The 26,800-nt window shown below is 40.8% G+C and overlaps 1 pseudogene; it reads right to left on the bottom strand.

Annotated features, from left to right (window-relative positions):
- Positions 1–373: 373 nt before the first annotated feature.
- LOC144337524 (small ribosomal subunit protein uS10 pseudogene) lies at positions 374–26,065 on the bottom strand (annotated as a pseudogene).
- Positions 26,066–26,800: the final 735 nt, after the last annotated feature.

The following is a 26,800-nucleotide window of genomic DNA, read 5'->3' as shown; positions in this document are numbered from 1 at the left end:
TCCATTTGGGCTGCTATAACAGAATGCTATCGACTAGGTGGCTTATAAGCAACAGAAATTTATATCTCACAGTTCTGGAAGCTGAGAAGCCCAAGAGCAAGGCGCCAGCAGATTCAGCGTCTGGTGAGGGCTGCTTCCTGGTTCATAGACAGCTGTCTTCTCCTTGTCCTTACAGGTCAGAAGGGGTGAGGGAGCTCTCTGGGGCCTCTTTTATAAGAGCACTGTTCCCATTCATGAGGCCTCTACCCTCATGACATAGTCACCTACCCAAAGTCCCACCTCCTAATACCATCACAGTGGGAACTAGGATCTCTCTCTCTCTCTCTTTTTTTTTTTTTTAACAACTGGTAATCAATTTATTAAAATAGTTCACTTAAGCATCCGCAGTGGTGACTTCCACTTCAACTCCTGGCTCAATATTGATGGAAGTGATCTGCTTAGCAATCTCAAAAGGACTGTGCCAGTCAATGAGTCGCCTGTGGATTCTCATCCCGAAACGATCGCATGTCTTAGAACCAACCTTCACCACGAGGATTTTTTCTTGTAGTGATTCTCAAACTCTTGGTAGGCATTCGAACTGGTCCTTTCACGTTGAGATTCTTTTCCTCTCCTCCTCTGATCAAGTCAGCTCACACCTTCCCCAGAGATGTTACATTGCAGCTTGTTAGAGTGATTCGAATTCAGTGAATTGCCACCTCCAGCTCCAAGGGTGTTTTTCCTGTGTCCTTAAAAGCTACGGCTGCTGCGCGGCTCCCTGACCGACTTGTTCCTTGGCACGAGCGAACAGCGAACAGCGAACAGCGGTGTGTCGGGAGAAGGAGCGGGCGGATCAGAGCTCCTCACCACCCACCACCTAAGACTGTGTTTTCCTCAGAGGGAAACTAGGATCTTAATCTATGAACTTTTATTTCCAGAATCCCTGGACTTTACCTTTTTTTTTTTTTTTTTTGAGGGCGGCCGAGGGGACAGGTTTCTGAGTGAGGTGATTAAAATGTATCAAGCTGCAGAAACTCTGGGCACAACAGATTTTTTTTCCTGAAAAATTCCCCACACATTTGCTTTTGAGAGGTAACACACAGGATTAAGCAGTCTCTAGCTTTCTGCCTTAATATTTGTCTCGGCTTTTGGGTGATGAGTGGACGCGGCTATGTACAATTGCTGCTTCTTGAACTCTTCCCTCTGTCTGTCCCCCATCTGTCTGTCTTTGGTTAGTAACACGGTTTTGCTTTATCTTTTTGAATATTTGAATAACCAGATTAAATTTTTAAAGAACTCTACAAAATAAGGATTTAAGCACAGTCCCTGCCCTGTGAATTTATAAGATAATGAAAAGGCACCTTCCAAACAAAGAAAAGATGGAAAGATATTCTTCCTGAGAAAAGTATGTAACAATAGGGAAAAGCCAGTCGTCTCTTTTCTAATCCTTTGCCTTTGACATCTGTCATTTGGGGGAGAGGGTTATGTGGGTGTTGGGTGGTGTCACAGTAGCAGTTGAAAAGTTCTCTTCATCCTGTGGTACTGATTCTCTACCCTTTGTCAATAACTTCCTATCTTACATATTACTTTCAGATTTTTTTTATCTTTAGCTTACCACCAATGAATTATATTTGCTAAAATTCTTTCTACAAAAGCAGAAAGTGCATATGAAAAAATAAAGACAAAAGAATTATATTTGCTAATATTTTACATGTTTGAATTAAAGTTTAAAAAACATAATAGCAACAGCAGTAATGTTTAAAACGTGAATTTATTTAGTGTTTCACAATTTTCAAAGCATGTGTACATATATTATCTAATTTGATCCTCATAATAACCATGCAGATAGGTAGAACAAGCACTGTTTTCATTTTACACATGAGAAAATTAAATACTTTAATGGGTTCCCCCAGAAATGTAAGACAAAGATTCAAATGCAAATCTCATTGTTCCTCGACTTACAATGGGGTTACATGTGGATAAACCCATCTTAAGCTGAAAATATTATAAGTCAGAAATGCATTTCATACCCGCAATAAACCCATCAAAATGTTGTAAAATCTTAAGTCAAACCACTGTAAGTCAGTGACTGTTTGTACTTTAATTGAGCTGATCCCCAGAAACTTTGATAGGGAGTATGGAATGAGACAGACAGGAAGAAAGCCAATAGAAGGTGTGTTTTCAAGGTGGTTTCCAATTTGACATTTCAGTTGTGCTAGGGGGCTATGAAAGCTGGTACAGAATGCAGCCCAGTGTTAGCTCAATTAAGGGGTAAAGAAGTTGGAATATTTATCTGCCAACTCTCCACCTATCTTTGGTTGAAGTCTGCCTCCAGAGGTAACAACTGTAGGGTACTCTGGTTTGCATTTTTTGGTAAACTGAGCGTATTCCCAGAGCCAGAAAAAAGTCCTCACTCCCAGAGTTACAGATGTTCAGAGTAAGCAGCTTTCAAGGTGCAGAGCTGAATGACAGGTGGGGCAGAATGATCTCGGTTAGCCAAACTCAACAAGGTTAAGCAATTTATCCAACCAGAAGTCACACAGCTAATATTGGCAAGGCCTTGAAGGGACTTAGGCCTTTGGCTGTTTCGGTAGATTCCTTGATAGAGTAAAACAGGTGTCATTTCTTATTCTCAAAGTGTAGGTTAGGAAAAAGAGTAGAGAGGAGAGAATATATTAAGCATGAAAAAATATTGCTTCTAAAGGTCTTACAATAATTGAGATTTGTTCACCCCGTACATATAATACAACTATTCAAAACCTGAAGCTTTTATAGAATGCAAAGAAATATCAATACATGGACCTTTACGTAGCACACATGCTACTACTTTGCCAATATACATTGCCAAGGTTTTCAGTCCAATTGGTGGTATTTTGCTGAGGACGCTGGAACAAATTTTTGTATTTACAAGTGCCATAACACCTTTAAAGGACATGTATATTGCAGAAAATTATGACACCAGGCAAACATTATGTGGAAAAGTCCCAGCTGATATGTATGTTATTGCTAAACAGCCTCTTCACATCAGTGGCACTCACGCCTCAGTTTCACAGTTGTGAAATATTTGCATACAGATGTGAAGGTATTCTTGTGGCTTACTCAATAAACCAGAATGGGGCTTTATGCACCCCTGAGTTTTCAATTAATGTTGTTGACAGAATGAATGGCTATTTATGCCACCAGCCTTTCATGTTCATTCATGGTATACAATACCTAAGTCTTAAAGAGCTCATCTAAATGCCTCCCCTCTTGGGAGGGTGCTTATGGATTCCATTGTATATATAGGGTAGCATAAGGTTCAATGATTCTATCTAATCAGCAGAGTGGACCTTACATTTTAGCAAAGGCCACTGAAGCCTTTGTTCTGCAACAGGGCATTATCCTACAACTTCTACAATAAGTTGAATGTCTGTTTGTCCAAAGATCTTAGGCAACCAATGCCTGAACTTCACTTTCCCAAGTATGCCTTTCTGTCCTCACCACACTCCAACACTCACATTTTTGGGAAAAGGATACCTACACAGGAAAATTATTTTTTGATGTGTAGTGAGACTTGACTACACTCATTCATTTGACTGTGGTGAATAAGGACCTGGAACATGGTTGGAGCCCAATAAATGCTTACTGCACTTAATCCAACAAGAAAGAAACAGCAGTACCAGTCCTGGCCCCTGTGTACTCTAAGATATCTGTAACATGGTACAGTTCCTGGAGATAGAAGGTAAGCATGAGTCCCTCCTTTACTCCACCTATTCAACAGTCTCCTCAAGCAAAAGGAGTGTGTAAATGTTGTCTGAGAAAGGTTTTCATGGGAGATGAATGAAATTCCAACTTTCTTCTTGGATTAAAAATAATTCCAGTGATAATGGAATTAGAATTTCATTGGGTTTAATCATTATTAGTTAAAATCAACATAATAATTCATCTTTCCATACAGTTTTATTTTTTAAATTCATCATCTATTGTTAACCGCACATTGGCCCTAGGAAGCAGCTAAGGATTGCTGTCTCCATTTTTCAGATGAGAAAACCAAGGCTCATTAAGCTTAAGTGATGTCCATTCAAGTGATATCAGGGACAGGGATACAAATGCAGGCTTATCAGATGTAATCTAAAATAACGCATTTTAAAAGTTCCAATTATGTTTCCCAAGTTTTGAGACTCCAAAGGAAAAATACAGGCATGTTTGTTTACTTCTGCAAAGCAAATTAAATGTGTAGCCCATGCATTATTGATATCTATTATTTTAGTTCCTAAGAAGTATATGTATCAAATTGCCTTTACAAGAGAAACTGTATTAAAACAACTTGTATTTACATGCCTTTTTAGTTTGCACTTGAGCGTTTATTTTTCTTCTAACTTTAGGACAGTAATATGTGACGCTATTTTCAAAATCAGACATGCTGGTGACTGTTCCGGAGCATAGATCAGTGTTTGTACTTAAGATGTCCAGCCTGGAATAGGACTGTACCATTAAGGGCACATGTGCAAATAAGCAAAGACTGCCAGACCAAATGGACGCCAAAGCCTTGAATTGTAAACTAACCCCGGAGGAACTTTTAGAGTTGTTAGAACATTTGCCCATTATTTCTAGGAGAATCTCAGTGGCTCTAATCCATCTCAAACTTTTTATTCTTCTCAATATAGCTCATTTCCTCTTGAAATATTTCTTCTGTTCTACGGCCAGCATAGAAAAGAAGGGGCAGACAGGACTAAAGTAGACCCCAGGCCTCTTAGACCTAACTGAGGGCAAGCAGAGCGATGCCCCAGGCAAATATGCAGAGGGCTCTGAGGAAGACCAGCAGCAGGGCAAATTGCTGCCTGATTTGCAGTTCTGCACTCTATCAGATTTTTATATCTGGAAGATAATAATTTAGAGACTAACACAGCATGCTCATTGCATAGATTAGGAAATGTGTTTCTCAGAATTTGAATGACTTGCCTGAGTCCAGTGCTAGAAAGAGAAAACACACCACTCAGAGTGGAGTAAAATATATTTGTTTGTTTAAAAACATGACATTAATCAAGACAGACTAGTGGTATAGCTGGAGGACCAGACTTTAGATCACAAGATTTCTAAGTAAACTTTGATTTACTTAAAAGCCTTGAGATAGAATATAAGTCAGTTTGGCTACCTTGCCTAAATAATGAAGTTAATATTTATTTCTGAAAAGGCTTGGATCTATCATCTAAAGTCTTAAATCATAGTCATTCAATGCCATGCTTAAGCAGTACAGTAATGAAAAGGAACAGTCAGTCTGAAAGAGAGAGCTGCTGATAGATACTCAAGTAATGAGTGTGCTTCCATCCGGTGCATAGGTGATCACTGGTGAGAGGAGGGCATGACTAGCAACTGCGTTTTCCTTGGCGCAGTGCAGAGTTGAGCAGGATGATTTATAAACCTCAACACATTGAAGACCAAAAAAAAAAAATAAATCATTAAGTAGCATGCCTCATGATTCTACTTGCTTTTTTCCCCCCCTAACATGGGTAATAAATTGTGTGGGCTTTAATAATTTATAGGAGATGCCGTTATAATGTGAGAATATTAACTTTGGTGAGTCTTTTAATTTGCTTGTGATGTCAACAGTGTGCTGAAGTGTTTCTTCTACAGGACAGCAACACCACTAATGCACAATTGTATTCTGACACTTCAGCCAGAGGCTCCTGGGGACCAGAAGAGACAGTTCACTTTAGCACTGATCTTAGCAATTTGGTGCATGTCCCTCAGGAATTACATGCCACAGAGAGAATTAAAAGGAACAGTTTGAAAGCACTTAGAATCATATTAGCGCATTCACATACAACCGCTCTTCCCCATGTCCTTGTGGAAAGATAGTCTGACTCAAGACATTTTATTTCTGCCCAGGATTATGCCTCAGAAAAAGAGAGAGAGAGAGACAAAAGAAAAAATTTAACTAACAAAAAAACAGCACAAGGAAAGCCCCCAAAATATTCTAGATTCATCTGGGAACGTGGCCAATTTCTTCCCAGTTAATAATGTCCTCCACAGATTTTCCCTTAGATGTTTTCTTGTCATTTCACAAATGTGACAGTAGCGACCCTCTCATATTTCAGAAATAATTCCTCTCTGTCCTGCCTATGTTTTCATTCAGGAAGGAAAGAGTTTTGTCACAGTTTAGTGAACATCAGAGCCAGAAAAGCATATATAGGGAGAAGAAAGAGGCAGAATGAAAGAAAAAGGAAGGCAGAACAGTTCGAGAGATGATGTTATGGGAAAAGAGAGCTTCTGTGATAGGGCTGAGTGCAGAAGAGCCTGACAGCATCAGCCAGGCACCATTCCGAATTTTAATTCCAATCTAAAAGCCGCAAACAGAAATGAAGACCTACCCCTTCCTGAGTCTCGAGCAAACCCCTCTCCATATATAGATTCTACTACTTAAAAAAAAAATAATAAAACACATGAAGCAGTTAATTGGAGATATTAAAATGAAGTGACCAGTGACCAGGCACAGTGGTTCATACCTGTAATCCCAGCACTTTGGGAGGCCGAGGTGGGCAGATCACCTGAGGTCAGGAGTTCGAGACCAGCCTGGCCAACATGATGAAACCCTGTCTCTATTAAAAATACAAATATTTGCTGGGTGCAGTGACTCACACCTCTAATCCCAGCACTTTGGGAGGCCAAGGCAGGTGGATCATGAGGTCAGGAGTTCAAGACCAGCCTGACCAAGATGGTGAAACCCCGTCTCTATTAAAAATATAAAACATAGCCCAGCGTGGTGGTGGCTGCCTGGAATTCCAGCTACTTGGGAGGCTGAGGCAGAGAATAGCTTGAACCCGGGAGGCGGAGGTTGCAGTGAGCCAAGATAGCATCACTGCCTTCCAGCCTAGGCAACAGAGCAACACTCCGTCTCAAAAAAAAAAAAAAAAAAAAATACAAAAATTAGGCTGGGCGCGGTGGCTCATGCCTGTAATCGCAGCACTGTGGGAGGCTGAGGTGGGCGGATCACCTGAGGTCAGGAGTTGGAGACCAGCCTGGCCAACATGGCAAAACCCTGTCCCTACTAAGAATACAAAACTAGCCGGATGTGATGGCATGCGCCTGTAATCCCAGTTATTCGGGGGCTGAGGCTTGAGAATTGTGTGAACCTGGGAGGCAGAGGTTGCAGTGAGCCAAGATTGCACCACTGCACTCCAGCCTGGGCAACAGAGCGAGACTCTGTCCCCAAACAAACAAAAAAAGTGCCCAATACATGCAGAAACTAGCAGCATGAGATACTGCAGTAATCACTGGTGGTAAGGTGAGGAAGCCTGGTGTTAATACCTTAGCACGTGATGGTAGAAGGTCAATGACTGAGTGGAAAAAGGAACAGAATCAAAGACTAGATCCCTCTCTCTTTTCTCTCTCTTTTTTTTTCTCTCTCTCCCTCACACATCTCATGTGTTTAGTGGCTAGTCCTAATTCTTTGAATTTTCATTAAGCATTTTTTTCTTTGGCCTAAAATATTTAGTTCCTCTCTCCAAATCTTAACCTGAAATTCGGTTTTTCTCTCATAACCCAAACCAAAGAAATCTCAGTTGGCTATTTGTTCTTTAACCTCAGCACTTTATTGTACTTTCCTTACAGGTTCTAGTTCAAGATCTGGGTTTTTCTAAAGAAGTGTATGTGTGTATGCATGTGTGTGTGTGTGTGTGTGTTTGAACGCAGGTGTGTGTGATGATACATGCACTACAGCACATAAGTACTTATCTTCCAGAAAATATAGATGCATAGCTGTGTAGTAGATCTCTTTCATGACTAAATCAATCTGTATTAACACCAGGTATGTATGTCAATGCCCAGGCTGACCTACAGGATGCCAGAAAGTTCTGACATACTAAGACAAATTTTAAAACTGCAAACTTTCACATTTTTTTTCTTATATTTCACAGTACCATCCATTCAACTCCCAACATTCTGAATAATGCTCACATGGTAACTTGTGCTATCAGCAAGACTAGGAAGACAGCTCAGGAAGAAAGGACAATTGTGGAAAATATTTTATAATTACCAACATGTGACTATTTGTACATCATGTTTTACGCCCAGAAAAAAGGAAGGAAAAGAAGCAAAGGCTCTGCCATTAAAGGCGAGTCCTGTTCCTCATCTTTTCTTAAATTGTATGGCTTATTTATTAGGGTCTAAATAACGTTAGTAACTTGCCTAGGGGTATGGTTCTTGAACTTTGTTTAACAAATGAATGAAATGAATCTCTTTTCACTAGTCAATCTTTTCACTAGGTCATAAGAACCTAATTTTTTTCTTTTTTTTTCCGAGCCAGAGTCTTGCTCTGTCCTTCAGGCTAGAATGCAGTGGCACAATCTCAGCTTACTGCAACCTCTGCCTCCCAGGTTCAAGCAATTATCCTGCCTCAGATTCCTGAGTAGCTGAGATTACAGGCACGCACCACCACGCCCAGTTAATTTTTAATAGTTTTGGTAGAGACGATGTTTCACCATGTTTGCCACGCTGATCTTGAACTCCTGACCTCAAGTGATCTGCCCACTTTGGCCTGTCAAAGTGTTGGGATTACAGGTGTGAGCCACTGCTCCTGGCCTATAAGAACCCAGTATCTTAAACAGAATATAGATGAGCCACTTTGGTTGAAGTAGTGAGAGGTGACAATGTGCTAGCGGACCTCACTCTCAGCGCCTCCTTGGCCTCCGGCCTCCGCTTCCGTGGGAGCCCCTCTCTGGGCTGGCTGAGGCTGGAGCCTCCTCCCTCTGCTTGCGGGGAGGTGTGGAAGGAGAGGCGCAGTGGGAAACGGGGCTGCACGCCGTGCTTGCGGGCCAGTGCGAGTTCCCGCACGCTGTCGCGGGCTCTGCGGCACCGCACACTGAGCAGCCAGCCAGCGCCGCCGGCCCAGGGCAGTGAGGGGCTTAGCACCCAGGCCAGCAGTTGCAGAGGTTGCACCGGGTCCCCCAGCAGTGCTGGCCCCTGGGCGCTGCACTCAAATTCTCGCCTGGCCCTAGCTGCCTCCCCTTGGGGTAGGGCTTGGGACCTGAAGCCCGCCACATCTGAGCTCCTCCCACTGAGCTCTGGCTCGGCCTGGCCTGAGCCTCCCCCATGGGTGCCGCCCCCTGCTCCGTGGAGCCGGGTCCCATTGACAGCCGAAGGGCTGAGGAGTGCAGGCTGGGCTCGGGACTGGCAGGCAGCTCTGCCTGCAGCCCTGGTGCAGGATGGGCTGGGTGAAGCCAGCTGGGCTCCTGAACTGGATGGGGACTTGGAGAGCTTTTATATCTAGCCAGAGGATTGTATGTGCACCAATCAGCACTCTGTATCTAGCTCAGGGTTTGTAAATACACCAATTGGTACTCTATATCTAGCTAACTCTGTATCTAGTTAACTAGCACTCTGTGACTCTGTGTCTAGCACAATGATTGTAAAACGGACCAATCAGCTCTCTGTAAAATGGACCAATCAGCAGGATGTGGGTGGGGCCAGATAAGAGAATAAAAGCAGGTTGCCCGAGCCAGCCAGTGGCGACCTGCTCCCGTCCTCTTCCATGCAATGAGAGCTTTATTTTTTGCCTGTTTGCACTAAATCTTGTTACTGCTCACTCTTTGGGTACACGCTGCCTTTATGAGCTGTAACACTCACCACGAAGGTCTGCAGCTTCACTCCTGAAGCCAGTGAGACCACGAACCCACCGGGAAGAACAAACAACTCCAGACGCGCTGCCTTTAAGAGTTGTAACACTCACCATGAAGGTCTGTAGCTTCACTCCTGACAGCGAGACCACCCACCAGAAGGAAGACGCTCCAGACACAACTGAACATCTGAAGGAACAAACAACGGACACGCCATCTTTAAGAACTGTAACACTCACTGCGAGGGTTTGCAACTTCATTCTTGAAATCAGTGAGACAAAGAACCCACCAATTCTGGACACAGTAGTGAGAGGAGGCCTGGAGCTCCTCATCCTCAATTCCCCATGGGGGGCATTGTGTGGACTCCTGCAGTCTAGTGAGCTACAGCTTGAAAACCTCCCAGGTTAGAACATAGCACGAAGGGAAGTGCCAGTTGCCTTCACAAGACTCAAGTAAATATAAGACTAAATCAAATTATCAGAAACAGACACAAGTGCCAGCTGCAAGCTACTGTCTTACATTGTTGAGATTTCATAAGTACTAAGGACTGAGAGGCTTTCAAACCTTAGAAGTGAGAGATTTCCTGGGATACAAGATTTTCAGTGCTAAAACCCAGACAGTCATGGGCAAATCAAGAGAGCTGGTCACCCTACCAAGGATATCCTTTTTGAGAGTCTAGGTACCATGTCAAATCTTGTCTTTCAGTACTCAGAGAGTAGCAGCAGCATCTTCTCGTCGAGAACACAGCACATTAGGATTCAGCTGAGCCATGTGTGTTGGCATTGGAGAGCTCTAGGTTCTCGGATAGGGGAAAGAGAGGAGAGATAATGAAAAAGTAGCCCTGTTCTAAACTACAACACAAGACAGCAGGTATACAAACGCACACCCACACACTTTGAGAAAGATATGTTTATTTTTATCACCATTGGTTCTTCTTTAGATGTCAAAGCATTTACACATAATCTCTTTTCAGCTTCCGAGATAGGAAACTTTACAGATGAAATAATGGCTCAGGTCTTTTCTCTCAAATTCAGTGTCCAGAGTCCTACTAACCACATAACCTGAGGATCTAATTTAGGGTCACAGATGAGGACAGCATAGGATCAGCAATTCCCTCAGATGCTATAACACCTGCCATCCAAGGTCAACATAAAGAGCCCTTCCCCCAGTCTGCAAATTCCTTTGAATCAGCCCTGCCTGTGGAGATTAGGCCCTGCTTAATTACAAGGCTGAATTCTAAATGTGCTTGGTGTTTGTCAAGTCAAGAGAGAGAAAACTACTCTGCCTGTGATTTATGTGTGGCCAATGACGAACTGTATTATTCAAGAGAGAAGAGCAGATGGCCCCCAAACAAGACAGTTATGGCCCACAGTTATAATAGTTATAGTACCCAGTGGATCTCCAGGATACCAAGAGAGCAAGAAATCTAACAGTCATACCAAAGACACTTGAAGGAAAAGGAGTTTAAACTAAGCCCCCACATAATAATACAAGTCGAGACCCTTCTTCATCACAATGAAAAGGTTTATTTCCTCATGGTAGAAGATAGCATGAGTGTGTGCCGCGAGTAGACCATGGCCCCAGGCAGGACTTGCAATTTCTCTGATGATGCCATCAGCTACTTCCATGAGCATCCACTTTGTGAGCTAGGACCTTGCAATGATTTAGTTTATCTTGGGAGAAACTTAACACATCAAAGGCTGATTTACATCAGTCATTTTTGTCCCTTATTTCCATTGCCAACAGTCTGGTTCCATTGTCTGTGACGATTAGATTTTGCAGTCTTGAAAATAGCCATGCAAATTACCAAAATGTTTTCCATTTGAGACCTTATACATATTTGAATTAAATCAACTCTAAGCTGTTAAATGGAATTAAATGAAATAGACTGAATTTGATGACTAAAATTTTAAAACTTCTGCAAGGAGCTTTCCTTATCCCAACCTCTTTATTAATGGCCAATTGGAAATGACTTTCACAAATGGAAACACCATTTGTCACTTTTTTTAACAAGTACTACACTGTACTGTCTTAACTCCCCCCATTCAATTTAAGCATCAAGATTTATAGCTTGTCGTGAGCTCCTCTATCTTTCTGTTCCTTCTTTGTACCTCTCCAAATGCTCAAGTAGCTTTTTTTAGAATGAAGTGAAGATAATTTGTAGTGAACTCAAACTAGCATTCTGAGACTTGACTTTCAAAAATTTGTATTCTTCCCTATTCCCTTGATTCTACTCGAAAGACTTACTTGCTACGCAGCAACAAACTACACCCAAAGTTCTAAACTCTTTCATTTCATTTGATCTTTCTGTAATGCACAGCCAAATTTTGGTCATCAGCAAATTGCTTTAGTATTTCTTTGTATAGTGGTGAATTTTATCAAAGATTACAGACACTTGAAACAACTTTTAAATAGGCCAATGAACATAGTACACTACCAACAATGACCCTACGCAGATACACAGGTGCATGCACACACGCGCACACACACACACTCACACTACACTTTAGTTTATATCAACCAAGTATTTGCTTATTTTTGCTTGGTTAGACTATTTATATCAGATACCCAAGAATTTGGCTGTGAACTCCATTTCTTCCCTTTCTGCCTACGTCTTTATTTTTCTTTCCTTTTTTTCTCTTTTTCATCCCTGTCTCTCACACACATACACCCAAATACAGCAAAAACACATGCAGATAAATTTCTCAAGAGGATCAACGTGTGTGTATGTGAGTGTGTGTGTGTGTTTATGGCCTGGGTCTTTCATTTATTTGTTTATTCACTTGTGGCTTTCATATAAGTACTTGACCTCTGCAATCATGTGACCATAAAAGCACAAAGTTAACTGTTGTACATTTTGATGAATCAAGCATTTTAGACAATGAAATGCTTCTCGATTATTTAACGTTGACTTTAAAACCAAAAGCAACCCTTTCATGAAGTGAATCATTTCTACGAACTTTCAGAACTCAAGATCTCTTCACCAACTTTATTTCTTAACTCTTCATTTTATAATTTTTGTAATTCTTAAGCTAAGCTCTTCTTTGAATCCTGGTTATAGTACCCTGGACTCAATCCCAAGAGTATATCTTTCTACGAGTTACTATGACTGTTAGTATATGTATGGCATAGAATTAATGATTATGCTGATGTAGGTTTCCCTAAATGCAACATTGGGTATCAGACACACTCGAAGTTAAACCAAAACTATATTAACCAACAAACTTATTAAGCACCTATTTCCTGCCAGCAAATGCATTAGGCTCTGGGGACTTACCAGTGAATGAGATACATGTAGTCTCTGTCATCATGGAATTTATAATCTAGCGGCAAAACAGCAATTAAATACACAACTCAGTGTGATAAAGAAAGTTACAATAGAAATACCCAACCAGGGTTTTCTAACCTAGACAAGGCCAGTGACTCAGGAAAGGCTTGTCAAGTTAAGTGTTATCTAAACTGTACATGGAAGGCAATTAGTGAGGCCAAGGTGAGACCAAAAAGTTCCAAGTTGAAAGGACAAAACATGAAATTTAGGAGGTAAGAAAGAACACCTTTCCTTTTTTTTTTTTTTTTTTTATTTTTGCATCATGTATTCATATATCCCCTACACTGTTGAAACATTTAGCTATGTAACTATATGCATTTTAGAATATTTATATTTTAGGAATCTCTCCTAAAATATAATTGCCTAACTTCCTGACATGACTTACTGAGTTTAGAAAATTTAACTAATTCTGATGTTTTAGTTGCGGTATTCTGGAAAGGTGATAGAGACAAAATCCATTAAAAGTAGCTTTCTTTCCTCCCTCTGAGTCCCTAGAGTTTATTCTCAAGGGCATTCTCAAGGCCATAAACTCATGAACCTTACTAAAGTGAAACACCTTCATAATATTTCTCTGAGGGCCAAGGAAGGGAAGCATTGTGCATGTGTGAGCACTAGGCTGATCTTTAAAAGGATGTAGTAAGTGGGTTTCACTGTACTGGCAACTCTCGTGGGTTCATTTTTTCTGCTACACTGAGTGACACGTTCATATCTGATTTTCAGTGCATTTGCTCCTAGTTATTTCTCAGTGTTTTCTGCTTCAGGAAGGTTCACTGTTCAGTCCATCTTCCTTTCTCTGGGTGAAGGGTGGGTCAGAAGGTAGAATCTGACCGCCTCAGAAACCAGCTGCAGATGTTCTCCAAGCATGAGGCACCCGGGAAGGGATGGTGAGACTCTCTCCAGAACCAGCTTCACAGCATAATGAAAGTATGGGTATTTTCTTTGCCAGTTTCATGTCCACATCTGTTATACTTTCCTAAAGTCTTTAGATCTCATTAATAAACATCACAGGGAAAAAGAGGCCTATACTCAAATAAGTTTGGGAAATACTGGATGAAACAAAATTAACTAGGCCTGTGTGTGTGTTCTTTAGAAATGCCTCTCATAGTCTTTAACATGCTCATGTGCATTGTGGATATTTAAGAGAAAGAGATTTAAGTATCCCTTACTCATCTCACTTAGCCCCTAACTATGTTTTTCTTCATAGCATCTCTCAGGGCCAGTGTTCCAGAAAACATACTTGGAAAAGTACAACTCTGCTACTCTTCTCCATTGCCTGTTTTGAGACTAAGAATTATTTCATTAGCTGGCTTTCCCTTCTACGCACCTGTTCCTCATTCTTCTCCCCAGTATTACTTGCTCATTTCTCTGTTCTATTCCTTCACCCTTCCTTCTCTTCTTCCTTTTATTCTCTTTTTAGAAATTTAAAATTACTATTGAGTGCCTGAAAAGGTGCCTTTGAGATCTCAGGCTCTGGTCAAGACTCTGCGAAGAGATCACCAAAGCCCTCTGCTCTCTTGAGAGGTTTACATTGAGAAAGAGGAGGCAGAATGGCGAGGAGAACTAAATAAGTAAGCAAATACATGTACAAGCGATTTTTTTTTTTTTTAGGCAGAGTTCTCGCTGTCTTACCCAGGCTAGAGTGCAGTGGCGCAATCTTGGTTTTAAGTGATTTAAACCTCCCGGGTTCCAGTGATTCTCGTGCCTCAGCCACCCGAGTAGCGAGAGTTACAGCCGTGTGCCACCACACCTGGCTAATTTTTGTATTTTAAGTAGAGACTGGGTTTTACCATGTTGCTCAGGCTGGTCTTGAACTCCTGGCCTCAAGTGATCCACCCCTCCTTGGCCTCCCAAAGTGTCGGGATTACAGGTGTGATCCACCACGCCTGGCTCATGTACAAGTGTATTTTATCTACTAATTCTTGTAAATTAAACCTAAGCTCACTTGATACAAGTAACTCTTGGGTTCTTTTTGTTACATGATATTTATAATCATCCCAAGTTTTGAGATGGAAGAAAGTAAGCTCCTCCCCGACAACCTTGTTTTTGATGAAAGCAAGACTCACAACAAATTCTGCCACCCATAAGAACTTTATTAAATAAAACGTACTAGCTCACAGGCATGACAGAGTTGATAAAACCCGTTCTGTGTCTTGATGGAGCGCCACCCCTCTGTCCTTTCAGGTGTTCCCTCCACAATCTTGCATGAATGGTTCAGTCGAGACTGATGTGACAATATTCCGGAAGCAGTATTCTGCCACCTTCCCTGTCAGCATCAAGCAATCCAGAGTATTTTAAACCAAAGTCTGCACATGGAAGAATCGTAGATCAAGCTTTGTGTTCCAGTCCTAAAAACAAAGCGTTTTCTCTCAATATCGTGTTCATGTAGGTTGGAGAATATAACCAAAATATTTTTGACACATCCACCTTGAATTTTTCTAGCAGTCAAATGCTAATTAATAAAGCACTAATTTCACCAATAAAAGTCCACTTCTGACATTCACTATGCTAATTAGTGCAATATCTTTATCAGAGATAAAGATAGCTGAAGTGCTTGCTTGTAGTAGCCTCCTCTGGAGTGTAGCCTTTCACCGTCAGCTAACAACCTCCCACCTGCCTCTTGGGGAGTGAATTCCTGATTAGAATGCTAGCTACACCAGGGGTGCAACTTCAGCTAACCCATCCTTAGATCATAAGATCTATTCTGATACATTTTATGTAAATTACAGTATGGCCTTTCTAAGTCCTATAAAGGAAACAAAATAGATTAGTGGCTTGGAGGTTTTTTTAATTTTTATTTTTTGGAGGTCTCTAGGAGAAGGACAGTGAGACAGCAATACCTGAAGATATTCAAGCTAATATCTGAGTTTAGAGAGCAGCTAGACTTGAGAATATTTTGGTGAATTGCATTCAAGACAGAGGTAAAAGGAAGTGCAGAGGTTGAAACGCAAAAGTGAGCTTGATGTGTTCAAAGAATCGGCACAAGTCCAGTGTCACTAGTGCAGTGAGACACCATCAGAAGGAGAGCAGATGGGATCAGGAATATGAGGAGAAACTTGATCACTGAAGGCCATGTTAAGAAGCTTGGATTTTATTCCAAATGTAATGGGAATTTATTGCAGAGTTTTTAGTAAGGGAGCAACATCAAAGTTATATTTTAAAAGAGGTCTCTGCTGAGTGAAGAGAACAGATTGCAGATGGGTAAGAGAAGAATCTGTGAGACCACTTAGGAAGCTTTTGTGGTCCATAAAAGAGATTATGGTGGTCTAATTTAAAGTGGTATTAGTGAAGGTGGAAATAAATGAACAAAATTGGGGATATCTTTCGACATAGAGCCAACAGAACTTGGAGATGAAAGAAATTAGGAGGCAGAATGAAGGTAAAGAAAACAAAATATTGGTTCTGAGCTTCCGATAATAGGTTGCTTGTGGTACCATCTACTAAGATGCGGAGGATTGAGGGAAATGCATGCTTTTGGCAAAAGGGTGTGAATAGGGGATTAATATCATAGAAAGAGATCATCAACATGTATATTAGGAACTACGTGTAAGGTCATAAATTCTAAGCCAGTGGTTTTCAAGCCAGTTTCTTCCACTGAGGCTAGTAAATTTTTTCAGAGTTTGGGGAAATTTCTAGAGGCACAGTAAAGCCTTCAGTAGCATCATGCTATCCATGCCTTTCAGCAGTTCGGCAATTGATAATACTATCCTTCTTAAGACTCTGAAAGCTTTGTGAAAATGAAATGTGGTTCTTCATATAAAGACCGGAAGCCCTACTAGAATAGTCACAGGCCACATGGCAATTATTGAGAGAAGGGATATATCACAGCCTTCAGTCACAGAAGATATGGGATCAAATTCCATCTCTGCTCCTGATTCACTCTATGACTTTGGACAAGTCTGGAAGTCTCAGTTCTCTCATTTGTAAAAAGGAAATAATCTACAAAGTGAACATTGAATAATGTATGTGAAACTTTTTAAACTGGGTGAAACTGCTATAATCTTTGTTACTACTTTTATTACTATTAAAAAATTCCCAACAACACAAGCCTTATTTCTGAATGTAGTAAATATGAAACCCACTCACCGAGACCACTATGTGTAAGGCCCTTATTTTACAGGCTTTTCTATGTATAATTACCAATTTTAACAAAAATATATTCTTCTGAGTCTTCAAGAAGTGAGCCTGGATAATAAATCACATTATCTCTTAGCTAAAAATTATTCAATCTGAAATCACTCAATCTTTACAAAAATTCACTGCACCAAAACCACCTGGGGAGCTTTAATAAAACACATTTCCTAGAACTTACCCTAGACCTGCTGATATGGTTTGGCTCTATGTCCCCACCCAAATCTCATCTCAAATTGTAATCCCCATGTGTTGAGGAAGGGATCTGACAGGAGGTGTGTGGATCATGGGGGAGCTTCCCCCATGCTGCTTTCATGCTGGTGAGGGAGTTCTCACGAGATCTGGTGGTTTGATAAGTGTCTGGCAGTTTCCCCCATGCTCTCTCTCTCTTGCCTGCTACCATGTAAGATGTGCCTTTCTTCCCCTTCACCTCCTGCCATGATTGTAAGTTTCCTGAGACCTCCCCAGCCATACTGAATTAGAGTCAATTAAACCTCTTTTCTTTATAAATTACCCAGTCTCAAGTAGTATCTTTACAGCAGTGTGAAAATGGATCAATACACCTGCGGAACCAGAGTCCTTGTGAATAGGACCCAGGAATCAATATTTACCAAATACTCCCCTGGTGATGGTGATGCAGCTGGCCCACAGTCTAACACCTGAGTAGCTAGTTTGTAGGTGAGAAAATGGAAATGCAAAGAAGTGACTGACCCAGTAGCACAACTAGATTGAAAGCTTTCTTTTCAATCTGGATCAACATGCCTTCCATTGAATCTCCTGGGCACCATCAGGGCCTGGATCTTGCTAATCCTCCTAAATAAGAAAACCTTGATAGGTAACAATAGCAAAAGCTAAGATAAGAGGTGCCAACAAAAGTATGAAGTACCAAAAATAACATGTACCACAAAAATAAAAAATACTCTGTGAGACTAAACTTTAAAGAGAATGGCTCAGTCAAAGTGGGTCAGCAGGATTAATGCAAATTTGGCAGAGCATACATTATGCACATAGTACTTGGTCTCTCCCATGTGTTTGAGGTGGAATTTGTTGGCAATTGTTTGTTGTGGAACGCTATGGCTATAGTATGCCTATTTTCTGTCAGATGAGAACGCAAAATGATGTATCAAAAAGAGAAGGACAAAACAACAATGACGACAAACAAACAAACCCCTAATAGCTCAATTAAGAAATGGGCTAAAGACATTCTTCCAAAGAAGACATACAAATGCCAACAGGTATATGAAAAAATGTTCAACGATACTACTCATCAGATAAATGCAAATCAAACCACAATGAGATATCACTTCATACCTGTCAGGATGACTATTAATGAAAACACATAATTGGCACTCAATAAATGTTAATTATCTTTGTTGTTATTATTAAGATTTGTGTACCATGAAGGGTACTATAGATGCTCGATGATCATGACATGATCCCTGTCCTCAAGAAGACTACATAAATAAGGGAGAGGCAAGGAAGCAAATTAGTATAATAGTACAATTTTAAAAGTATGGACTCTGGAAGCAGTTTGAATCCCAGTTCTGCCACTAAGCAGCTGTTCAATCCTGGGCTAGTTACTTAACCTAACGTGAAATTACCTTATCTATAGAACTGAGATCATTTTACTTGTCTCCTAAGGTTGTTGGTGATGATTACAAAGACAATGCATGTAAAATACATAGCACAGAGTCTGGAGCATAATTAAGCTCTCAGTAAATATAGCCATCATCATTGTCAACTTGTAATGTTAGAAGTGGCCAGTGGGTGTGATGGCAGTGCCAAGCAAGGCACCAAACAAACTCAGGGGTGGGATGTTTCTGTGCATGAAAGCCTGGGAAGGAGGTGAGGCCAGAACTGAATCTTGAAGGTCATATGGAGATAACCGAGAAAAGAGAAAGGAATGGTGCTCTGAGCAGATGGTGCTGTTAGTAATAAGGTGGGATGCAATCAGGGAGCTGCAAATAATTCAGCCTGCAAGCAATGAAGAGTGCAGGGCAGAGAGACTTCTGAAAAACTGGGAAGATGGACAAGAATAGTGAAGAAAAGGTCTCCTACTACAGGACTAAGAAGCTTGGGTCAGATCCTATAGGAAACTCGAGATCTTTAAAAGACTTCAGAGAAATAGAATGATTAGATTGTGTTTTTAAATGATGGGGATAAACAGGGTGATCCAACGGTATAAAAATACCTAGGAGTGGGGAGGGGTTAGCACTTAAAAATGTGAGCAATGCCTATGAACATTTTCTGAGCTAAATGACTTTTAAAACAATTTCCATTGCTGATTTAAGATACTTTGCACAGATGTGAGAGCGCATTTTTTTCCTGATGGAATCTCATTTCTGTTCTAAATTCTTTATATCCTTTTGTTTGCCCTCATTTGTGTTTACACCACCTGTCAATTTAGTATAATCTGTGATTTTAATGTGTTTTCCCCCCTTCCAGATCATTATTAAATGCGCTAAATAAAACCAGACCCATCACTGCCTCTGGCATTTCCCTCCCTGAACACTTCCACTTAGTTCAATATGCCAATTGTTATTGGCATAATACCTCTAAACTCCTTGAAATTTCCTTCCTACTTCTAGTTCATATATGTGAACAAGATAAATAGACAAAGAAATGCTTCCTCTTTGGGCAAGACCTGGACCTTCTAGTTTGGGCCTGTGAGCCTTAACCATCTCCATTTATCCCTTATGAGGATACATATATGAAGTCCAAAAAAGATGTTACTCGATGAAACACATGTAAATCAACGGGTTTTTGCTCTTTGTTCTTGCTCGCTGTGCTCTTCAATACGAATGTCCTAATGGATAAACCTAATCAATCTCTTCATTCCCTGGTATAGTAACTGGGGAGTGTGTATATTGAGGAGAGAGGCTTCTGAAATCAGTCTGCATGGCATTAAAATCTCTCCTTTATTGCATGAAAGTAGGTCTCTCTCCAGTGGTCCAAAGATTTTTTTTTCATGTAAATCTGGATATGCATTAAGTCACAGACATTTTCTCAAGCATGCCAATCACCCACACTTCTCCATCTCTCAGCTCCATCTGCAGTGCTACCCCTAGATTCCAGTTCTGCAGGAAGTCAAAGCCAGGGCTCATGGGCGTATTGGAATGACATGTGTAACAAACAGGAAGAGGCTGTCACCACTGCAGGAGCAACTCTAAAAACAGATGTCAGGACAGGCACAGTAGCTCACACTTGTAATCTCAGCACTTTGGGAAGCTGAGGCAGATGGATTGCCTGAGCCCAGGAGTTCAAGAACAGCCGGGGCAACATGGTGAAAACTACAAATTAAAAAAAAAAAAAAAAAAAAAAAAATTAGCCAGGCATGGGGCATGTACCTGTAGTCCCAGCTGCTCAGGAGGCTGAAGGGGGAGGATCACTTGAGCCCAGGAGGCAGAGTTTGCAGTGAGCAGAGATCACACCATTGCACTCCAGCCTAAGTGAGAGAGTGAGACTGTGTATCAAAAATAAAATAAAATAAAATAAAATAAAAACAGATATCAGTAAACCAAACAGCAGTGAATATAAACAAAATTTTGTAGACCATTCCTATCTTGGTTTCTAGATTTTGCTTTTCCATTCATCCCTTCAAGGAGCATTACTTGAGGTCCCACCTAAGTGATAGACACTGCTCTGGAGACCACAGAAAATCAAAAACCAACCATGAAAAATGAAGAATAGTTGGTCTCTATCTTCAGGAAGCTAAAATCTAGTTGGGATGAATGGTTAGGGGGAAGTGATCCAGTGCTTACAGTTTTTTGTACTTTAATATTTTCCACATATCCAAAATGGCATCTCAGAGGGTGATTCTATTATAGGCACACTTTCACCTGATTAAATTGGGAGTTTTGAAGCAGACAGCTTCAGACTACAGGTATCAATCATTTCACCATATCCATGCTTTATGCCACTGTGCACTCAAGCCTCACTCTTCCCCACTCCCACCCAACGTCAAGGCCTGAAACAGAGTCAGCCTCATTCCCCGGCACCACAGTCACCTGCAGAGTCATCCTTACTACTGTTTGGAGCCGCAGCATCTCAACCAGTGAGGGAACTACAAAATCACCCACAATATGCAAAAAAGCCATACCGTGACAATTCTCACAGGCTTCCCAACAGAAACTTTTGAAACAGAATTTTAATGGTGTTCAGAAAGGAGGAATAAGGCACAATCCCTACCTCTCTCCCCATCAACAGGTAACCACACACAGGACCCAGAGGAGCTGCCTAGGTTGCCCTAAACAAGAGGCAGGTCTAACCATCTGAGTTCATCCACCTTATTTGGAATTGTGCAAAATCTGTCTGTTACTGGTCACTGGTTGCCTACTGGGGCTCGATTTCTTCTCTCAGATACTGAGCCTTCACGTTCAACTCAGTGAGTGTAGAGTAGTTTTCAGAAAGACTGTACTTTTCTGATTGTTCATTTGTTAAGGCCAATTTGCCTCAAGTGCTCTATTTTACTAATTCCAAGTGTTCAGCACTATGAGTTCTTTCACTTTCTATCTGAGGCTACCTACTCATTAGTATCCAGTACTAGTTTTTTTTTTTTTTTTTTGACACAGGGTCTTGCTCTGTTGCCCTGGCTGGAGTGCAGTGGCACAATCTCAGCTCACTGTAAACTTTGACTCCTGGACTCAAGTGATCCTCCAACCTCAGCCTAGCGAGTAGCTGGGACCACAGGCACCTGCCACTGCATCTGGCTGATTTTTGTATTTTTTGTAGAGGCAAGGGTTTCATCATGTTGCCCAGGCTGGTCTCAAAAGCCAGGGCTCAAGGCATCTGCCTGCCTTGGCCTCCCAAAGTGCTCGGATTACAGATGTGAGCCACTGCACCCAGCCCAGTTCTAGTTTTTATAGAGGTAAGGCATTCACTTCCAAGGGCAAAATCACTGAATATCAATCTACATGATAATACATAGTCCATATCAGAGGTCCCCAACCCCCAAGCCACATACCAGTACCAGTCTGGCCTGAGGCCTGTTAGGAACCAGGCTGCACGGCAGGAGGTGAACTTCTATGAGCCAGCATTGCTGCCTGAGCTCCACCTCCTGTCAGATCAGCAGGGCATTAGATTCTCATAGGAGCACGAACCCTATTGTGAACTGTGCATGCAACGGATCTAGGTTGCACTCGCTACGAGAATCTAATGCCTGATGATCTGAGGTGGAACAATTTCATCGCAAAACCATCCTCCCTATCCTTCCCACCTCCACCCATCCATGGAAAAAAATGTCTTTCATGAAGCCAGTCCCTGGTGCCAAAAAGATTGGGGACTGGTGGTCCATATGACTCTTGGAAAAATAGCAGGCAACACCACTCACACGCATCCTCCACTTAGGTTATCTGTTGCAGTCTCCCCAGTTGCCAGCAGAGCAGCTTTCTTTCACAGCTTTTGGTAATAGTCTTAGTTTTTCATTTCCTGTTTTGCTTTTGAGTACTTGCTTTCCTCCTGGGATGTGAACAGCCATGGATTTACAATTATGTCATTGATACGGGACACACTACTTGCACACGGAATCTTTTCCTTTTCAGGAACAGAGTTGGCTTCTTAATTGTACCAGGAAGACAGCCGAGCTTGGATGCTATGTCAGTGTTTCTTTATATGGCGTTTTTCCATTGCAAGCGCCATTCCTGTAGCATAATCTAAAATATTCCCCGTGGAATTGCCTCCGCAAACAGACACGCTTCAGCAAGTAGCCCTTTGCTAGGGTCATTGGAACTAAAATGAACAACAAAAAAAATTCCACCCACTCTTATTTCTGATGGTGACCTAATGCTACCCTTGAAATGTGGAAGGAGCGACACCCCAGGGCATAACCTTAGATGGCTATAGACCTTCCTCTTGGTTATAGCCCTCTTTTATTTTCAATTGCTGAATTTTTACAGCTACATAACAAAAAGCTTTATTGTTAAAGGTTATGTTGGTTTTTTTTTTTTTTTTTTTTTTTTTTCCCCTTCCAATTATAAGGAGTGTGTCTTTGTCTTTGCAGCCTAGGGAAGCCAGGGAAAATAAAACATCATTAAATTGGTATATTAAGTGATTTAATTTTAGTCATAGGTAATTTGTATTATGGCACTTGACATAGACATTTAGCTATATCAAATCCTCCAGAAACAAAGCTAAAAGGTAAAGTTTTAGTAGAGAAATCAGTTATTGGTCACCATGTAATGGTTTTGTGGGTCTATTGCACCTGAATCCCTTGCCATAGTCCATGATATACTGTTCCCTGTCCACTCAGAGGCTTCTGTCTAAACAAGATTGACTATTACAGGGAAAAAAACAGAAAGTTTCCCATGTAATGTCACCAAATTTTTTACATTCTGAGAATCCTTCCCCAGGCACCAGCACAGTTTTAAAGGCATAAAGGTGACCATATTTTTATGACAGTTTTCTTTTTTCTCCTTGGTCTGAGGTTGGAGCACAAGAACAAAATAGCTCTTTTTGTTCATTGTACCAAGAAATTCCCTCCTGGATCTATCAAGTGTGACTGTTCACATAGCAAATAGCTTGGACATATCCAGACATAAACACCATATGAATAAAACATGTTGCAATTGTTGGATATAGTTATGTTTTTACAAAGACAAGGTGTTCTGTTCTACAGTATCTGCAGAAGTTCACTGTAATCATTCTAAACTGTGACATTTTATCTTATTAACTGAATAAAAATACTTTTAATTATCTCAGTTAACTCTGTTTATTATGACAGTATATACATCATTAATTTGGAGAAGTTTTTTTTCATTATTTTTTTTTCCACTGTTACTGTACCATAGTGGCATGTCTAGATTGAGTTCTGAATTGGGTTTTAAAAAAGGTTGAACATTTGGTTTCCACATTTCCACTCAGAGATTATCTCTTTTATTTTCTGTTAACTATAAAATGGATTCCTTTAAAATGAAGGCTGTTTGGAAGGATCATTAATTAGTCAAATTTTGATGTTTTACTGATAATCCAAAGTTCCACAGAATTTGGTCTAATCTCAATTGCTGTACCATGTCTAAAGAAAATATAATCCTTAAAATGAAATTAATTCAGACCACACAATGATGTATCAGCTGAGATCAGCACCTTGCTATACATGCAGAGGCTGAGAAAGGAGCTGAAACGTATCACTGTTTATGGGTGGAACACCAAAGCCCAGCACGGTTGTGGCTTTTTTTTTTTTTTAAGGTGTCTGCCTTCAAACCACCTGCCGTGCCTTTAGTACCTCATTGCCCTGGGCACTGACCCAGTGGAGATTTCCCTATTCACCAACAACCTACAGCAATTTGCACTTATTGACACCATAGCAACTAATTGGTCTTCACGACCTGCAAACTTTCAGGAAGGTCAATTTAAGCCACCTTTCCTGTGTCAGGGATCAATGTAAAATTCCACAAATCAGATGCACTTCTGCTCCCTAACTCCACTGGAAAATTGGAGTTTTCTTAGTTGCCTCAATGAGAAGGCCTCAGACTTAACCAGTCTGGGGTTTAAAGATTAATATAATACCATTTCATGATCTTAATGAAAGGATGAAATAACATACACTGATATGTCTTCTAAAAAGATTATTAATTTGTATTGAATTATTTCTATAAATTTGGGCTGGTGCTAGAAGAGGGGTGTGTGTGTGTGTGTGTGTGTGTGTGTGTGATGTTTTGTTTTGCATTTAATCCTCATAATACCAGGTTAGACCAGGTATTATGGTCTATAGCATATAGCAGTGTATGAAGTAATTAAGGAAACAGACTCGGGAGTCAGACTGTCTGGGTTCAAATCCCTGATTCTTGTTTACCAGATGTGTGACCTTGAGCAAGTTCCCTAGCTTCTCTGTGCCTCAGTTTCCATTTCTTTAAAAAAAATAGAGGATGGTAACAGGGTTGTTTTGGGGATTTAGTAAATGAATACTTATAAAGAACTTAGGACTTTACCTAGCACTTGATAACAAACACTAGCTGTTACCATTGCTATCCTTATACTACGGTTTAAGGCTCAGAGGGCTGAGATCTGAAAGAGGGAGGGCCAGGTTCAGAGACTAGAAATGTTTTGCACCATAGAGGTAACTCCCAACAAGTTGTATAAACACTATTGGTGGGACAGGATATAATTGTAGGCAATATATAGGCAGTACTAGTACATAGGTACAGTAGGTACATCTCACATTTTTCAATTTCACATGCAAATACAAAAAAAAAGGTAGAATGTACATAATACATAAATCATTTTTGCATGTGAAATTAAAAAATGTAAAATGTACAACTAGCATATGAAATACATGGTTTTATGGATTCTATTATTTAGGGTTAGGTCAAGTAAAAAAGTAAATTTAAAGAAAAATATTGTGTAAATGACAGCACATGTAATACACAAATACGGCAAGAAATTAGTGTTTACATGAATATCTAAAGTTCAGGAACATTCCACCATAACATACTATCTCCAAGTATAGTGTCATCTAAAACAGTTTTCTGAATCCAGGTACCACAATGAAAACTACCTGTTCTCTGACTCTATTTTTTTAGTTTGACCAATTAAGGAAACAAAATTATATACCTGTGCGATACCCAACAATGTGCTTTAGAATAATAGGAGAGAAGAATTCTGCCCTTGAAAAAGGAACAGTTTAGTTGAGGAGAAAAATCCAAAACATGTAAAAGAGAGCTCAAAAACATACTAACCTGTGTGGTAATATAGATAAGCAGATTTTCAAATGTATAAGTTCAGGGTAGGAAGAAATTCGTATTCACTAGAATAGTCAGACAAGGCCTCAGATGAACACGGAAGCAGAGCAGGGCCAAATGTGAATAGAAAAGGTAAAGCCTTCCAAGTGTTAGGAAGTACCGAGCAGCTCATCAGAATCAACTTTGAAACAACGGAAATGCCAAGATTGTACTCCAGACTTTCCTTCAGAACCTGGACAGGAAATCGGCAGAAGTGTTGTGTCTTTTTCCCTAATACCAAGGTGCTTTTGCTATATATGTGGCTGTGTCCTTTTGTAAGTACTTCTGCCTTCTGGAAGCTGAAGCGCTTTCCTCTCTTTGGCCATCTAGATGAGCAGCCCCTGTCTGAAAAGGCCGGGGAAGGGAGTGGACTAGGTTTTGGGATAGTCTGTTTTCCTTGCTTTTTCAATTTCTTGGAGACTACTCAGTGTATTTTGATTTGTGAGGTAGGCAGATTCCAAGATGGCTCCCATGGGCTCCATGCCCCAGAGTTATGACCTCTCTCTGCTCTTGAGGATATGCAGGACTCTGACTTGCTTCTAACCAGGAAAACACAGGAAAAGTTGTAGGTTGTCATTCCCACCTAAGATTCCGTCTTAGAAGACTGGAAAGAGAGATTTTCCTGCTGTCCTGGAAGCCATGTTGTGAACTCCCTACAAAGAGAGGAGTGCCAAGGAACACAAGTGGTGCCTAAGGCCTCAGGGCATCCTTTAATTCACAACTAGTAAGAAACCAGAGCTCCTAGTTACACAGCTGGAATGAAATGAATTTTCCAACAACATAAATGAGCTTGGAAGTGGATTCTTTCTTCTTTAGTTGAGTCTCCAGATGAGACTGCAGCCCAGCTGACACCCAGATGCAGCCTTGTTAGACCCTAAGAAGAGGGCCTGTCTAAACTATGCCTGGATTCTTCATCAACAGAACTGTGAGATGACAGATGCCTCTATATTTTAATCCTCTAAGTCTGAGGTAATTTGTTATGCAGCAATAGAAAATTAATAATCTGACTTTAGCTTGAACAAATGCAGGGGCAAAGTCATGCTGCTATCTGGATCAAAGAC

The sequence above is a fragment of the Macaca mulatta genome, chromosome 1 (genome assembly GCF_049350105.2).
Source record: "Macaca mulatta isolate MMU2019108-1 chromosome 1, T2T-MMU8v2.0, whole genome shotgun sequence".
In the NCBI taxonomy this organism is placed as follows: Eukaryota; Metazoa; Chordata; class Mammalia; order Primates; family Cercopithecidae; genus Macaca; species Macaca mulatta.
Note: the sequence above shows the minus strand (reverse complement) of the source record. Positions and strands in the feature narration are given on the sequence as shown.